Source organism: Diceros bicornis, chromosome 11, assembly GCF_020826845.1.
Source record: "Diceros bicornis minor isolate mBicDic1 chromosome 11, mDicBic1.mat.cur, whole genome shotgun sequence".
Taxonomy (NCBI): domain Eukaryota; kingdom Metazoa; phylum Chordata; class Mammalia; order Perissodactyla; family Rhinocerotidae; genus Diceros; species Diceros bicornis.
Genome location: NC_080750.1, coordinates 73,788,362 through 73,806,319, shown reverse-complemented (window position 1 = coordinate 73,806,319; position 17,958 = coordinate 73,788,362).

The window sequence follows — 17,958 nt, the reverse complement described above, 5'->3', positions numbered from 1 at the left end:
TACTCAGCCATAAGAAATGATGAAATCCAGCCATTTGTGACAACATGGATGGACATTGAGGATATTATGGAAAGTGAAATAAGTCAGAGGGAGAAGGTCAAATATCATATGATCTCACTCATTAAGTAGTAGATAATAATAACAACAAACAAACACATAAAGACAGAGATTGGATTGGTGGTTACCAGAGGAGAAGTGGGGAGTGAAGAAGGTGAAAGAGATAATTTGGCACATGTGTGTGGTGATGGGTTGTAATTAGTATTTGGGTGGTGCACATGATGTAATCTATGCAGAAATAGAAGTATAATGATGTACACCTGAAATTTATACAATGTTATAAACATATGTTACTGCGGTAAACACAAAGTTAAAAAAAAAGACATACAGTGGCTGGATAGATCAAATCAAGACCCAAATATATGCAACCTACAAGAGACTCACTTCAGCTTTCAGGTCATACATAGGCTGAAAGTGAAAGTATGGAAAAAGATATTACACAAAAGTGGAAATCAAAAGAAAACAGTGGTAGTTACATTTATATCTAACAAAACAGGTTTAAGCTAAAAATGATCAACAGAGAAAAAGAAGGTTATTATCTAATGATAAAAGTGTCAATTCATCAAGAAGATAAAGCAACCAGAAATATATATGTGCTCAACTTTGGAGCACCTCTATATATTAAGCAAATAATACTTGATCTTAAAGGAGTAATAGACAGCAATGCAGTAATAGTAGGGGACTTCAATACTCTACTTTCAGCAATGGTAGATCATCCAGACAGAAAATCAAAAAGGAAACTTTGGAATTGAACCATACTTTAGACCAAATGAACCTAATATACATATACAGAACATTCATTCCAACAGCAGGAGAATACACATTCTTCTCAAGCATGCGTGGAACTTTCTCCAGGAAAGACATATGATAAGTCACAAAACAAGTAAAAATCAAGAAGATTGAAATTATATCATATCTTTTCCAACCACAATGGTATGAAACTAGAAATGAATAACAGGAGGAAGGCCTTAACTATATATATGTGGAAATTGAATACCACATTTTGGAACAACCAATGGGTCATGAAGAAATCAAAAAGGGAAATAAAATTTCTTGAAACAAATAAAAATGGAAACACAACATACTAAAACCTATGGGGTGCTGCACAGGCAGTTTTAAGAGGCATGATTATAGCAATAAAAATCTAAATTAAGAAAAACAAAAGATCTCATAAACAAACTAACATTACACTTGAAGGAACTATAAAAAGAGGAACAATCTAAGTCAAAGTTATCAAAAGGAAGGAAATAACAAAGACCAAAGCAGAATTAAATGAAATAGAGATCAGAATAATAGAAGAGATTAACAAAACACAGAGCTATTTTTTTGAAGAGATAAAATTGACCAGCTTTAGATAAACTAACAAAAAAGAGAGAAGATTCAAATAAATAAAGCTGTAAATGAAAGAGAAGGTATTAGAACTTGATACCACAGATGTACAAAGGATCATAAAAGACTACTATGAACAATTAAATGCCAATACATTGGATAACCTAGAAGAAATGGTTAAATTCCTAGAAACATACAACCTACCAAGACTGAGTCATGAAGAAATAGACAATCTGAACAGATCTATAATGAGTAAGGAGATCGAATCAATAACCAAAACCACCTAACAAAGAAAAGCCCAGGACCAGATGTTTTTACTGGTGAATTCTACCAAACATTTAAGAATTAATGCTAATCTTTCTCAAACTTTTCTAAAGTATTGAAGAGAGAGGAACACTTCTAAACTCATTTTATGAGTCCAGCATTACCCTGATACTAAAGCCAGATAAGGACACTACAAGAAAAGAAAATTATAGACCAATATCCCTGATAAATATAGATGCAAGTAATTTCACCCACTGTTAATTTTCTTCACCGGTCTCAATTCCATGGCTTCCTGGCAATGTGCCAATGTATTCTCCATGCATGATCCTTGGAAAAATTCCTCACTGCTTCTAAATGACAGATCACAAAAGAAGTGCCAAGAAAGCCATAACATGTACTTTCTATCATTAGTTCAATGTATTTTATTTCCTTTAGGTGCCAAAAAGAAGAAAGCTTGTAGTTGGTGGAAATGTAAACAGATGGCCAAAAGGCTTTTGAACTTTCAAAAATGGTGGCTGTCTCCTCACATGTGTTCTTCGTCACATAGAGCAGGAAAATAGGCACCTGGTAAAGTAATTAGGTCTCTGGGATGGCAAGAAGAGGGCTACTCATAAAAATAAACCTAGAGCTTAGTCAGAATTGAGTCATTTACTTGACTGCTTTCTGATTATTTTGAAACTTCCTCCAGATAAATGAATTAGATAGATTAGATAGATAGATAGATAGATAGATAGATAGATAGATAGATGGATTTAAACCTTAGTGGCAATTATATAAAGATGTATATAGTGGCAAAGTGTATAAAGAAAACATAGTGTATGGGATTTCAGTCATGCAAAATTAGACATGTATGATGACGTGTCTGTGTCATGCAATGAATCACCATCATACAGCAAGATTTTTATACACAGCTTCAGACAAAACACTACATGTCTAGACTAGAGACTGGAAAAAAATTACCAAGCTATTGGTAGGTTTGTGTATATACAGATATTTAATGTTATGTATATAACTCATCTGAATAACTTCTATATACTCTTGGTGTAATGAAGAGAAACTAGAAATCATGATGTGCTACACTACTGCAGAATTCTTTTAACTTCCAACTGCAAAACCAAACCATTGCCAAAAAATAGTATCTGCTTACTGATACCAAGCCAGTCAAATATATTATACGAGTAGCATTCTTTACATCTTTTTGTAGCAAGTCTTCCAAAACATGAGCCTATCTCCATTGAAATGTAGCAAATTTTAGAGACCTCAAAAGATCCCTCATCTAATCCCCTATGTTAAATCAACATATGATAGGTTGGTAGCATATTTCTAGATGAGAAATTTCAACCACTAAAAAAGGTCAACCCAAATTTATAACATTTGGGAAAGTGAATCCTATTTGATTAAATCTCTGAGGGCAAACATTTTCACAATGAAATATTTCACAGCACAAAATGATTCCATAGGCACAGAAAAAACAGCAACCAAATATGAGTGCTTTTTGAAAAATTCAAAGCACAGAAAGTCAAAACCAAAACCCAAAACCACAACCGAAAAATTTTGCTACCTCTCTAAACAAAATCTACTTTCAATGCAAACTCTACTTTGTAAAAACAAAACCAAATAAAACTTGAGAATATATTGTTTCCATCTAATACTATCCGTCTCTCTAATTCCATCTTCACTTCTTAAAAATGATGCCATGTTTATAATGGAGAAAATTATTAAAATAAAAAAATAATTTCTTCCTCTCCATCCCTGTACTCCCTTGTTCACGATGATTGAGATATTTAGTATTAGAAGATATATAAGCACCCAACAAGAATCTAGGAGACTAAGAAATAAAATGTTAGATTTGGGAATAGATTGTAGTCTGGCTCTCTAGGAAGAAGTCTCCCAGCTGTGCTCTCCTGGTTGAGTTCAATCTAGGACTTTAGAGTTTTGATTATCAGTATTCACTAGTTAGTTTGCAAGGGAAAGCAAAGGGAGGAGAAGCAATGATGAGGCATGTCCAGTCATCATGCCTACAATATTCTGGTATAGAGTTCAGTCCAGGGAATTCTACTTCTCACCTAATTCCAGAACACTGGGCATTAGAAGTGAACTTCCAAATAAATGAATAGATAAAGATCAGTGGTCACCAACTGGCTGCCAAATCCTTCTGAAGTCTTCACATTCTCTAATACCATCCAACCAGATGCCTTCAGACCATCTTAAAGAAAATATAAATAGGACGCTAAGGCATCAGTCAGGCTTATCTCCTGATTGACTCTTCCAAGATGACACAAAAGTATCAGAGCACTCGAGACAGCTCTCCTATAAAACTTCAGGCTCCAGGAAATACTCAAGCACAGAAATCACTCAATTTAAGAATCCTGGGGTGGTTGACATTGAACACATGTAATGCATTGTCTTCCACATTTTCACTGGTAAATCCCCATACAGAGAAGTGGCCCTGGGCTCTGGGTTCCAAAGTCATTTCCTGGTGTACTTCTTAGAACTGTGGTTTTTAAAGAGTAAAATACTGAGCATTAGGAAAAGCTCTTGCGTATTGCCATAGTACAAACTGAGCCAGAACAATCCTGAGGGGAATTCTTTTTCCACTTAGAAGTCAGCAGTTTCTGAAACATCACCAATTTGAGTAAGCATAATGCACAACTTATTTCTTGTTATTATTTTTAATCTTCAGCTTTGAAAGTTTACTTTTGGGGAGCAATATAACATTTCAAAATTCTACTGTTATATCTTAGAAGGAAGCAACATCAAGAAGCTACAAATAATCCCTAAACGCTAATATATGTACAGCACTCTTCATTTCACAAAGTTCTTTAAAAATTGATCTCATTTGATTTCAAAACACCCCTGTGAGGGAGGCAGGGCAAACACTATTATCTAATTTTTACAGATGAAGAAACTGAGAGGCTCAGATTGGTTAGGTAAACTGCCAACCCCCAGCCCACATTATAAGTAGAAAAACAAGGACTTGAACTTCACCTTCTTCAGCAGCATGGAATAGTAATGGTTCACTGTATCTCATTTCCTTAACAAAATAATAATAATAATAACAAAGTAATAAAACTTTTATCCTTGACCTCTGGTGACTTTCAGTTCTCACAAACCACATCTAATTTCAGAGTACATCTACATATGGGCAAATTGTGGCTTTTAAAAAACTTCCTATTAAATATTACACAGAAAAACTATTATTAACAAATATTTTTTGAGGGGCGTTTGATGTGGTCAGTGATGGGATATCAAGTTTTTAAGAAAATAAGATGAAAATTTACATTTTTTTACATAGTGTTGAATAGTCATATATATGCAACTGTATAGAATGTTTGATACATTTATATGGATAAAAATATGTAGGTAAAATACATCAGTGACTCTATTTTTCACTTTTCATCTAGATACTCTGATGTCTTATCATAGAAATAGCAAAAACTACAGGAAAAAGAAAAGCTGCTTCTCGGAATCCTCTGTTCTTTCCCTGAGGCATTGTGCTAATGGAAAGAGCTGTGGGCTTCTAGGCAGGAGATGCAGATAGTATCTGGATTTACTGGATTCACTCCAGTAAATGTCTTTAGGAGATGCATTTAGTTCCTCAACCTCTGAAGCAGGTAAATGTCAAATGGACTCTTATCCAGAGAACAAGTAGGCTCAACAATATTAAAAAAATAAACTAAAATGAAGAAAGTTGCTAATGGTGAAAAATCAATTGTGAGATGGAGGGGCTTTACAAGCAAAAATTTAAAAATAATATTAAATCGGTCTTGAAAATGCCCCTACCCAAACAATGCAACAGAGAATGTACTGACTTTCTCTCTAAGGGAGAGCCCAGGGTCTTACCTAGCTGCTATGACCACCTCCACACCTGGCTTCTCCGGATGATAGGCATTTTTCTTTTTATGTCCAGATAGGTCATCAAGATCTGGCAACCTGTGAATAAAGGATGAACTTAATCATCCCCCTTCACCCTGCCTCCTCCTCAACACACACACGCACACATTATAATATACCTAATTTAGGTAAGTAAGAAAAAAAAACAGGATAAACAGTTATTTGCATTGACAATTTACGCTTGGAAAAGAGTAAGAAATATGGTAGTGTTCCCTATGCGTGGCACCATTGTGTACTGCTTGGCAGGAACAGCAAGGACTCCCTGCTCTGCTGATACAGCGTTTCTTGGTCAACCAGTCTGACTACCCCCTGTTCTGCTCTTATGGAGGAGCTCTCTTTCTTGTTTCTTAATGGCTTTCTTGAGATATAACTCACACACCACGCAATTCAAATGTTCAAAATGTATGTTTCAACGGTTTTTACTATATTCACAGACGTGCAGCCATCACCACAATTTTAGAACATATTCATTACTTCAAAGGGAGGCCCTGTACCCTTTAGCTGCTACGTCCCTTAGTTCCCCTTTCTGATCCAGATGCCTTTTGGTGGATTTCTCTTATCCAGTGTCCTTCTTAGACACATCTAAGGTATAAATTGGAAATGATTCTCTTCTAGGGGTCTGCCACCTGTTTAACAGTTCACTTCCCATTACCGTCAGTGCCAGGGACTTAAGAATTACCTTAGGTTCTGAGCAATAGAGTAAGTTGTTGGCAATAAAATTCCCTAACTAGTCTTTAACTCAGTTTGCAATTGGAAGCAGTTATAAATTTAGAGATCTTTTAAGACTAGTTCTATTTCAATTAAAAAAAATTTAAATGTTACCTAATAAAATTGTATATATTTAAGATGAGTAGCATGATATTTTGATATGCATATACATAGTGAAATGATGACTAGAGCCAAGCTAATTAACATGTCAATCTCATCACATACTTACCTTCTTTTGTGTATGTGTTGATAGCACCTGAGATCTACTGTCTTGGCAATTTCCAGAATACAGTACAGAATTAACTTTAGTCACATGCTGTACATTAGATCTCTAGAAATTGTTTGTCCTACATAACTGACACTTCACACCCTTTGACTAACATCTGAACATTTCTCACTCCTCCCCTACCAAGATAACTAACATTCTACTCTGCTTCTACTCTACTTTTTTAGATTCCATATATAAGTAAGATCATGCAGTATTTTTCTTTCTGTCTTATTTCAGTTAGCATAATGTCTTCCACATCCTTCCATGTTGTCTCAAATGGCAGGATTTCCTTCTTTCTCATGGCTGAATATATTCCATTGTATATCCACATCTTCCTTATCCATTCATCCATTAACAGACACTTAGGTTGTTTCCATATCTTGGCTATTGTGGATAATGCTTCAATGAACTTGGGAGCAGAAATATATCTTCAAATGTCTGATTTTGTTTCCTCAAAATATATACCCAGAAGTGAGATTGCAGGATCATATGGTAGTTTTATTTTTAATTTTTGAGGAAGCTCTATACTGTTTTCCATAATCAGTGGATTTACCTTCCCATTAACAGTGTACATCTGGTTCCTTTTTCTCCACATCCTTGCCAGCACTTTTTATCTCTTGTCTTTTTGACGATAGCCATCCTAACAGGTGTGAGGTGATATCTCATTGTGATTTTGCTCTGCATTTCCCTGATCATTAGTGATATTGAGCACCTTTTCATGTACCTGGTAGGCATTTGTACGTTCTTTGGAAAAATGTCATACAAATTCAGATCCTTTGCCCATTTTTAAATTGGATGGTTTGATTTTTTTGCTATTTAGTTGTATGAGTTCTTTATACATTTTGGATATTAACCCCTTATCAGATATATGGTTTGCAAATATTTTTTCTCAATCTATATGTTGCCTTTTCATTTTGTTCATTGTTTCTTTTGTGTACAGAAGCTTTTTAGATTGATATAGACACTTGTTTATTTTTGCTTTTGTTGCCTGTGCCTTTGGTGTCATAGCCAAACAAATTCATTTCCAAACCAACATCAAGGAAGTTTTTCCCTATGTTTTCTTCTAGAAGGTTTATAGTTTCAAGTCTTACATTTAGCCTTTAGTTCATTTTGAGCTGATTTTTGTGTATGATCTATGATAAGAGTCAAATTTCATTCTTTTTCATGTGGTATCCGGTTTTCCCAATGCCACTTATTAAAGAGGTTAATCTTTCCTCATTGTGTATTCTTGGTGCTCTTGTTAAAAATTAATTAACTACATATATTTGGGTTTATTTCTGGGATTTCTGGGCTCTATAATCTATTCAATTGGTTTATGTGACTGTTTTTATATTAGTATTATACTGTTTTGATTACTATAGCTTCATAATATAATTTGAAATAAGAAAGTGTGTTGCTTCTAACTTTATTCTTTTTTCTCAAGATTACTTAGCTATTTGGGTTCTTTTGTTGTTTCATAAGAATTTTAGGATTGTTCTTCTATATCTGAAAAATGTCTTTGGAATTTTGATAAAAATTGCATTGGATCTGCATAATGCTTTGGGTAGTATGGCCATTTGAACAATTTTTTAATCCATGAACATAGGATGCCTTTTCATTTATTTGTGATTTCTTCTATTTCTTTCATCAATGTTTTATTGTTATCAGTGTAAAGAATTTTTATTTCTGTGGTCAAATTTATTCCTAAGTCATTTATTGTTTTCTATGCTGTTGTAAGTGGGATAGTGTTCTTGATTTCCTTTTCAGATAGATTGCTGCTAGTGTAAAGAAATGCAACTGATTTTTGTAAGTTAATTTTGTATCCTGCAACTTTACTGAATTATTTATTAGTTTTAACAGTTTTTTTTTAATGGAGTCTTTAGAGTTTTCTACATATAGGATCACATTATCTGAAAACAGAGATAATTGTACTTCTTCCTTTCCCATTTGGATGCCTTTATTTCTTTGTCTCATCTGGTTGCTCTTGCTAGTACTTACAGTAGTATGTTGAATAAAAGTGCTAAGACTAGGCATCCTTGCCTTGTACCAGATCTTACAGGAAAAGCATTAAGTTTTTCCCCATTGATTATGATGTTAGCGGTGGGCTTTTCATAAATGTTTGTTACTGTGTTGAGATGAGTTCCTTCTATACCCATTTTGTTGAGAGTTTTTGTCATGTATGAAAGTTGAACTTTTTCAAAAGCTTTTTCTGCATCTATTGAGATGATCATGTGGTTTTTAACTTTTATTCTGTTAGTGTGGTTTGTCACATTGTTTGATTTGCATATGTTCAATCAACCTTGCATTCCAGGTATAAATCCCACTTGGTCGTGGTGTGTAAACTTTTTTGATGTGTTGTTGAATTTGGTTTGCTAGTATTGAGGGTTTTTGCATGAATGATATTGGCTTATAGTTTTCTTGTGGTGTCTTTGTCTGGCTTTGGTATCAGGGCAATACTGGCCTCATAGATTGACTTTGAATGTTTTCTCTCTTTTTCAACTTTTTAGTAGTGTTTGAGGAGGATTGGCACTAATTGTCTTTGAATGTTTGGTAGAGTATATCAGTGAGGCCATCTGATCATGGGTTCTTCTTTGTTAGGAGATTTTTGATCACTGCTTCAATCTCCTTAATCGTTATTGACTTATTCAGGCTTTCTATTTCTTCTTGATTCATTCTTGGTAGGTTGTATGTTTATAGGAATTTATCCATTTCTTCTAACTTACCCAATTTGTTGGCATATAGTTGTTCATAATAGTCCTTATGTTCTTTTTTATTTATGAGGCATCCATTATAATGTCTCCTCTTTCACTTCTGATTTTCTTAGACTCTTCTCTCTTTTTTTCATAGGCTAGCTAAAGGTTGTCAATTTTATTTTTTCATAACTCTAAATCTTAGTTTTGTTGATGTTTTTCTATTATTTTATATTCTCTGTTTGATTTATTTCTACTCTGATCTTTATTATTTTCTTCCTTTTGCTAACTTTTAGCTTAGATTTTCTTCTTTTGCTGGTTCTTTGAGGTTTACAGTTGGGTTGTTTATTTGAGATATTTCTTCTTTTTAAATGTAGGCAGTTATAACTATAAACTTATCTATTAGTATCGCTTTGTTGTATCCCATAAGTTTCGGTATGTTGCATTTTCATTCTTGTTTATCTTGAGATGATTTTAAAATTCTCTTTTGACTTCCTCTTTGACCCAGTGGTTATTCAAGATTGTATTATTTAGTTTCCATGTATTTGTGAATTTCTTCAGTTTTCTTGCTGTTATTGCTTTCTAGTTTCACTTCATTGTGGTCAGAAAAGACATTTGGTATTATTTCAATCTTCTTAAATTTTTAAGACTTGTTTTTTGGCATATCACATGATCTAGCCTCAAGAATGCCTCATGTGCATTTGATAAAAATGTGTATTCTTCTACTACTGGTTGAAAGTTTTGTATATCCATTAGATCTATTTAGTCTATAGTAATGTTCAAGTCTGCTGTTTCTTTATTGATTTTCACTCTGAATATCCTATCCGTTACTGAAGTGGGGTATTGAAAACTCCTATTTAGGTATCATTGTAAATTTTTCCTTTCAGATCTGTCAATATTTGCTTTATATTCTTAGGTGTGCTGATGTTGAGTACATATATGTATTTATAGTTTTTATACTTTCTTGTTAAATTCACCCTATCATTATGTAATGCCTTTTTTTGTCTCTTGAGAGAGCTTTAAAGTCTATTTTGTTTGATATATGTATAGCCACTCCTGCTTTCTTTTGGTTACCATTTGTATTAAATATCTTTTTATATCCATCCATTGTTAGCCTATGTGTGTCCTTGAATCTAAAGTGAGTTTTATAGACAGCATACAGTTGAATGTTGATTTTTTTAAAATCCATTCAGTCACTCTGTCTATTTATTGAAGAGTTTAGTCCATTTACATTTAAAGTAATTATTGATATGGAAGGATTTACCATTGCCATTTTGCTACTGTTTTCTGTTTGTCTTGTAGTTCTCTTGTCCTTCTTTTTCTCTCTTGATGTCTTCTTTTGTGTTCTGTTGTTTTTTTATTTAATTAATAGGTCTTGAGTCCTTTCTCTTTTTCTTTTGCATAACTCCTATAGATATTTTCTTTGTGGTTACCAAGAGGCTTACATAAAATATCTCATAGTTATAACAGTCTATTTTAAGCTGATAATATCTTAAGTTCTTTTGCATGCAAGAACTCTACACTTTTACATCTCCTCCCTCCACATTATATGCTATTGATGTAACAATTTACATTTATTTATATTGTGTATCTATTAACATTATTTAGTTGTAGTTGTTTTCAATACTTTTATCTTTTACATTTTATTGTAGAATTAAAAGTTACTCACCATCATTATAGTAATACAATATTCTGTTTTTGTCTATATATTTACTTTACTAATGAGTTTCATACTTTCTTATTCTCTCATGTATATGTTTTAGCATTCTTTAATTTCAACTTAAAGAACTCCCTTTATAGCATTTCTTGTAAGGCAGATCTAGTGGTGATGAACTCCCTCAGCTTTTGTTTGTCTGAGAAAGTCTTTATCTCCTCTTCATTTTTAAAGGACAGGTTTGCCAGGTATAGTCGTCTTGGTTGCCACTTTTATTTTTGTTTCAGCACTTTAAATATATCATTCCACTTCCTTCTGGCCTGCAAGGTTTCTGCTGAAAATTTTCTGATGGTCTATGGGGGTTTCCTTGTATGTGACTAGTAGCTCTTCTCTTGCTGCTTTCAAAATTGTTTCTCTTTAAGTTTTGACAAGTTGATTATAATGTCTGTTGGTGTGGGTGTCTTTAGTTTATTCTTATTTGTTGTCATTTGGGCTTTCTGAATCTGGATGTCTATTTTCCTCCCTCAGTTTGTGAAGTTTTCTGCCAATATTTCTGTAAATAAACTTTCTGTCCCTTTCTCTCTTCTCTTTTGGGGATTTCCATAATGTGTATGTTAATCTATTTGATGGTATTCCATATGCTCCTTAAGCTATCTGCACTCTTTTCTATTTTTTTTTCTTTTTGTTCCTATAAATGGATGATTTTCAGTAACTTGTCTTCAAGTTCACTGATTCTTTCTTCCACTAAATATTGTCTGCTGTTGAACCCTTCTATCAGTTTTTCAGTGTAGTAATTGTATTCTTCAGTTCTATGATTTCTGTTTGGTACTTTTTAAATATTTTCATTCTCTGTCAAAATCTCACTTTGTTCATGCATTGCTCTTCTGACCCTGGTTAGCATCCTTCTGGCCATTATTTTGAATACACTGTCAGGTAATTCATTTATTTATATTTCACCACAGTTGGTTTCTGGAGATTTGTCTTGTTCTTCTCTTTGGAACATATTCACTTGTTTGTTCATTTTGTTTTACTCTCTCTGTTGGTTTGTACATGTTAGATAAAACAGCCACCTCCCCCAATCTTCACAGACTGGCCTCATGTAGGTGATGAACCTCATCAATCAACCTAACCAGAGATTCTGTGTACTTTTTAAACCTTTGTGCTCATCCAAACTGCTGTCTTAGTTCTTAGTGGCCCCCAGGAGACTGAAGTGTACCTGTGCCCCAAGACAAGCAAGATAGAAACCAGTTACTCATATGGTAACTGAAAAAGTTGGATGCTAGACGTGTGGTTCAATTCCTTTTCTCTTCAGGGAGAAGCTGGAAGCTGGAGTTTATCATCCATTCACTTTTCACTGAGCCAGGGAGAGGAGCAAATGGTTGCACTCTTATTCAGACCACACGTTCTTTCAAACCCTTGATTTGTTCTCTGTTATCCCCAGAGGCATTGTGAATGCCAAATTCTGTCAGTTCTCAGAGACAAAAAGGTTAGCTGGAGGCTTGTTCTATCTCTGGAGTGAGCCAGAGTTGCAGGAAGTACCCACCTGCTTGTTCAAATTCTTGGGAGACTAGTGGTTGCCTGTCTCATCATCTCTAAAACAGGAAAGTTAGAATCCAGACTCTCAGCTACAGCTGGAAAAGTTAAGGCACTAGATATGCAGTTTAATCTGTCCAGGGAGAAGCTGAAAGCTTGGATTTATTACTGGAAATACCCAGGGGGAGGAATTGTAGGAGATCACACAGGGCCATTCAAAACCACTGCTTTGTTCTCTGTAGACCCCAGAGTATTAGCAAATGCCAGGCATGCTCCCAGAGACAGGCAAATTAGAAGACCAACCCTCAGCCAGCAGCTGGAAAAGCCAGGCCACTAGATGTGCAGTCTAACACTGTCCGGGGGGAAACTGGGAGCTGGACATTATTGCCTGTTTGCTCTGCACTGATCCAGGGAGAATAGCCACTGGAAGTGCTGGTTCACCTGTTTAAACCATCTCTTTGTTCTCTGTGGACACAGGGGACTAGCAAATGCCAGGCCCCATCAGCTCTCAGAGCTAGGAGGTTAGGAGCCAGTCTCTCAGGTGGCAGCCATAAAAGTTAGGACACTAGATGTGTGGACCAACTCTTTCCAGGGAGAAGCTGGAGGTTTGGTTTTTATCACTGGAGTGAGCTGGAGGGATAATGTGCAGAAAAGCCCACACTCCTATTCAAGCTCCTGAGGACTATTAATTACCTGCTCCATCAGCTCCTAGATGAAGGCTAGCTGGAAACACAACTTTTGGACAATAATCGCAAAAGTTGGTACATGTGTAGTCCAGCTTCTTCCAAGGAGAAGATGAGAGCTGGACTTTATTGCCTGCTTGCTCTACACTGAGCTTGAAAAGCTGAGGGAAATGTTTGTGGTCCCATTTAAAACCACCTCTTTTATTTCAGTGATCCTAGGGGACTAGTGAATTCCAGGCCCTATCAGCTCCCAGATATAGGTGACCCAGGATCCAGTCCCTTGAGTGACAACCATAAAAGTTGGGGCACCAAATGTGTAGTCCAAACTCTCCATTCTTCAGGGAGAGGCTGAGGAATATCCTAGTTTCAACTGTAGCTTGTCTTTGTTGCAGAAAATACAAGCTTTCTTGTTTCTGAGGGTTGCAGTGAGTAGCAAACACATCCTGACATTTTTTTCTATCATGTTCCCTAAAATTTCGGATTTGGTAGAAACAGGTTTTGAATCCCAAGATACACAGACAATAGTTTAAATAACTGCTTTTCTACCACTATAGTGAGAATTGCTAACTTTCTATTCCAGAGATACAGGGATAGTCACTCCCCTCCACATTATCTCAACTCAGCATAGCATATATTTTAGATTCTGTTATATGTAACTCTCCACCTCCAATACCAATTTATGTGTTAGGACTCTTGGGAATACAAGTGACAGAAACCCAGCTCAAAGTGTCTTCAACAACAACAAAGTGGAGTTTCTTGACTCACAAAATTAAAATAATGTAAGGCCAAATTCAGGGGCTAAAGAATGAGACCAGGATTTGTGCTCTTGCTATCTATCCATTGATTTGGCTTTCCTCTATGTTGGAATTGTTCAGGCATGCTCTTCTCTTTCTCAACGAATCAAACTTGATAATCATTGGTTTGCTTTGGGTCATGTGCCCAGCCCTAAAAATAACACTCTGACCAAGGTGATGAGAGAGACTGATTGTCTAGACATAGGTACCATGTTCACTTATAGATCCAGAGTGGAAATTAATCCTAGTCTCCAAACATGGGCCAATGTTAGAGTGCTGGTGAAAATTTGGGCGATTTCGCCAGTAGTAGGAAATCTGATTTGCCAAAAACAAATAAATAAATAATAACTTTAATGCAGAATTTGGTCTGAAAAAAGAAAATGAGTGATACATCTAAAGATGGTGGCATAGGCAAACTCTGAAGTCACCTCCTCCCATGGAGTCTTGGAACTTACAACTACTCTTGGAAAAATTACCCCTAAGGGAAAACTGAAAACTGGATAAAAAGAACTGCCACAACAAGGTGCTGACTGAGGTGGAAGAGGCAGAAATTCCCATCTGGAGAGAAAAAAGCCACCCTCTAGCCATGAAGCTGCACAGCTGGTAGGGAGCAATCTTAAGGTATGAAGCCTTCCCTGGAGGAGTGGGGGATCTGAGTGGGGGAACGTACTACACAATAAACAGCTTTTGGACTCAGCACAACTGAGACAAGTGTCATGATACCTGGCTTTGCTCGCTATTAACTTCAACCCCCAGATAAGCTATCAGACATAAGGGAAAGAAAATCTGGCTCTTACAGGGCCCACAAACAAATTCATCCATTTCAGAAAGCAACCTAAAATCACCAGAAAGAAAGTGCACAGTCCTTTGGTGAAAAGAGACTCACTTGACAAGCTCTGGGTGCATCTTGGTGAGAGGTGAGACCTCTCCAGTGACTGAGACATTGGCGACTGCCATTATTGTGACCTAGTACATACATGCTGACACAGATGCTGGCAGATGCCACTGGAGTTCTTCCCTTGTCCTATTAGCACAGGGGTCTGCCCCACCCACTAGAGCACCGATTTAATCCAGCGGAGCCAGGGCAGGCAGCCTGCCCTAGCCACTGGCCACGTCCAACAGCAACCCTCAGGAAACTTGTGGGCCTGCATATGTAGGGTGCCTGAAACCTCTGCAACAAGATGAGTGGGCCCTGAGTCAGACAGGGCATGTGTGAGGAGTGGGCCTGCATTGGTGGAGTGTGTGGAGCCTTTTCAGTGGGGCAATTGAGTCCACTTCAGTGAGTTGGGGCACATGCACATGAAAGGACTCTGCTGACAGGGTGTGTGACCCTGTGGGCAGTGAGGCCTGTCAGCTGCAACAGACTTGTGCTCCTCAAACAGCCACATAGGGGATAAGCCCCACATTTCAAAGCCTGAAACAGGCTTTGGCGCTCCCACACCTGGGGTCAGCCCCACTCAGTTGTAATCCTGATGTCAGTCTTGCAGGCTAGAGGTTTGCAGCAATAGTAAGCCCCTGGGCCTAGCAACCAGCCACCCCCGGGGGCCTATTCACTTAACAGAAAAACTGCAACAGGAATGTGCTATTAGACCATGCAGCCAACTCTGCTGGGTGCACAGCTGCACTTTATCACCAGATAAAGTGACTGAAAGGACAGTAGCACCCACACAAAGCTAGGCTCTACAACTAGCTTGCCAGGAGGACAGCCTAGCCTCCCTGGGCACCTGCAGCAAGAGCAACCTTGCCACAGAAGGACACATGTAGCCCACATGGAGAACACTCCTGGAACATTTGGAACTGGTGATGAGAGGGAAGCACACTGCTGGGCCTCATAAGACATTCTTACATAAGGCCACCTTTCCAAGATTGGCAGATATAGCTGACTTACCTAATACATAGATTTAAGCACAGAGAAAGAGGCAAAATGAGGCGAGAAAGGAATATGTTCCAAGTAAGGGAACAGGACAAAATCCCTGAAAAAGAACTAAATGAAACAGAAATAAACTATCTACCTGACAAAGAGTTCAAACAAAAAGTCATAAGGATGATCACTGATCTTGGGAGAAGAAAGGATGAACTCAGTGAGACCTTCAACAAAAAATTGGAAAATATAAAAAAGAACCAATCAGAAATGAAGAATACAATACTGGAAATGAAAAGTTCACTAGAGGGACTCAATAGCAGAGTAGATGATACAGAAGAATGAATCAGCTTGCCAGACACAAGACTAGAGGAAACCACCCAAGCTGAACAGATAAAAGAAAAAAAAATTAAAAAGAATGATGACAGTCTAAGGGACCTCTGGGACAACATTAAGCACACTAACATCCATGTTATAGGTGTCCCAGAAGGAGAAGAGAGAGACAAAGAGACAGAGAATTTATTTGAAGAAATAATTGCTGAAAACGTTCCTAACCTAAGGAAAGAAACTTACATCCAGGTACAGGAAGCACAGACAGCACCAAACAAGATAAATCCAAAGAGGCCCACACCAAGACACATTATAATTAAAATGTCAACAATTAAAGATAAAGAGAGAATCCTAAAAGCCACAAGAGAAGAACAACAAGTTATATACAAAGGAAACCCCATAAGACTATCAGCTGACCACTCCACAGAAACCGTACAGACTAGGGAGTGGCACAATATATTTAAAGTGATGAAAGGAAAAAACCTACAGCCAAGAATACTTTACCAAACAAGTTTATTGTTCAGAATGGAAGGAGAAATAAAGATCTTCCAATAGAAGCAAAAACTAAAGGAATTTATCACCAAGAAACCAACTTTATAAGAAATGCTAAAGGGACTTATTTAAGTGGAAAAGGGAAGACCACATATAGGAATAATAAAATTATAAAAGATAAGCAAAAAAATCAGTGGTAAAGGTAAATATACAATAAAGGTAGCAGATCATCCACCTATGAAGCTAATAGGAAAGTCAAAAGGCAAAAGTACCAAAATCTACTTATTTCCATGACAAAAGGGCAATGGACACACATGCACACAAGAAAAGGAGGTTAAATATGATATCAAAAGCATAAAATGTGGGAGGACGGGAGCAAAAGAATAGAGCTTCTTGCAAGAGGTGAAACTAAAGAGACCATCAACTTAATATAGATTATTACATATGTAGGTTATTATATATGAACCTCATAGTTGTCACAAACCAGAACCTATAATAAATACACAAACAATTAAGAGAAAGGAACCCAAAAATATAACTAAAGAAAGTCATCAAACCACAAGGGAAGAGAGCAAGAGAAGAAGAAAAGAACAGAAGAGAACTACTAAAACACCCAGAAAAATGTAACTAAATGCCAATAAGCACATTCTTAGCAATAGGTACTTTAAATGTCCATGGACTAAATGCTTCAATCAGAAGACATAGAGTGGCTGACTGGACAAAGAAACAAGACCCATATATATGCTGCCTACAAGAGACACACTTCAGACCTAAAGACACTCACAAACTGAAAATGAAGGGATGGAAAAAGATATTTCATCAAATGACAATGAAAAGAAAGCTGGGTAGCAGTGCTTATCTCAGACAAACAGACTTTAAAGCAAAAACTGTAACAAGAAACAAAGAAGAACACTACATAATGATAAAGGGAACAATTCAACAAGAGCATATAACACTTGGGAATATCTATGCACCCAATATAGGGGCACCTAAATATATGACACAATTATTAACAGACATGAAAGGAGAAATAGACAGTAACACAATAACAGTAGGGGACTTTAACACTCCACTTACATCAATGGATAGATCATCCAAACAGAAGATCAATAAGGAAACATTGGCCTTAAATGACACATTAGACTAGTTGGACTTAGTAGATATATACAGAACGCTCCAAACAAAAAACAAAGAACACACATTCTTTACAAACGCGCATGGAATGCTCTCCAGGATAGATCACAGATTAGGCCACAAAACAAGTCTCAATAAATTAAAGAATGTTGAAATAATACAAAGCATCTTTTCTGGCCACTATGGTATGATAATAGAAATCAACTACAAGAATAAAATCAGAAAAGCCACAAATATGTGGAGATTAAACAAAATGTTACTGAACAACAATTGAGTCAATGAAAAAAT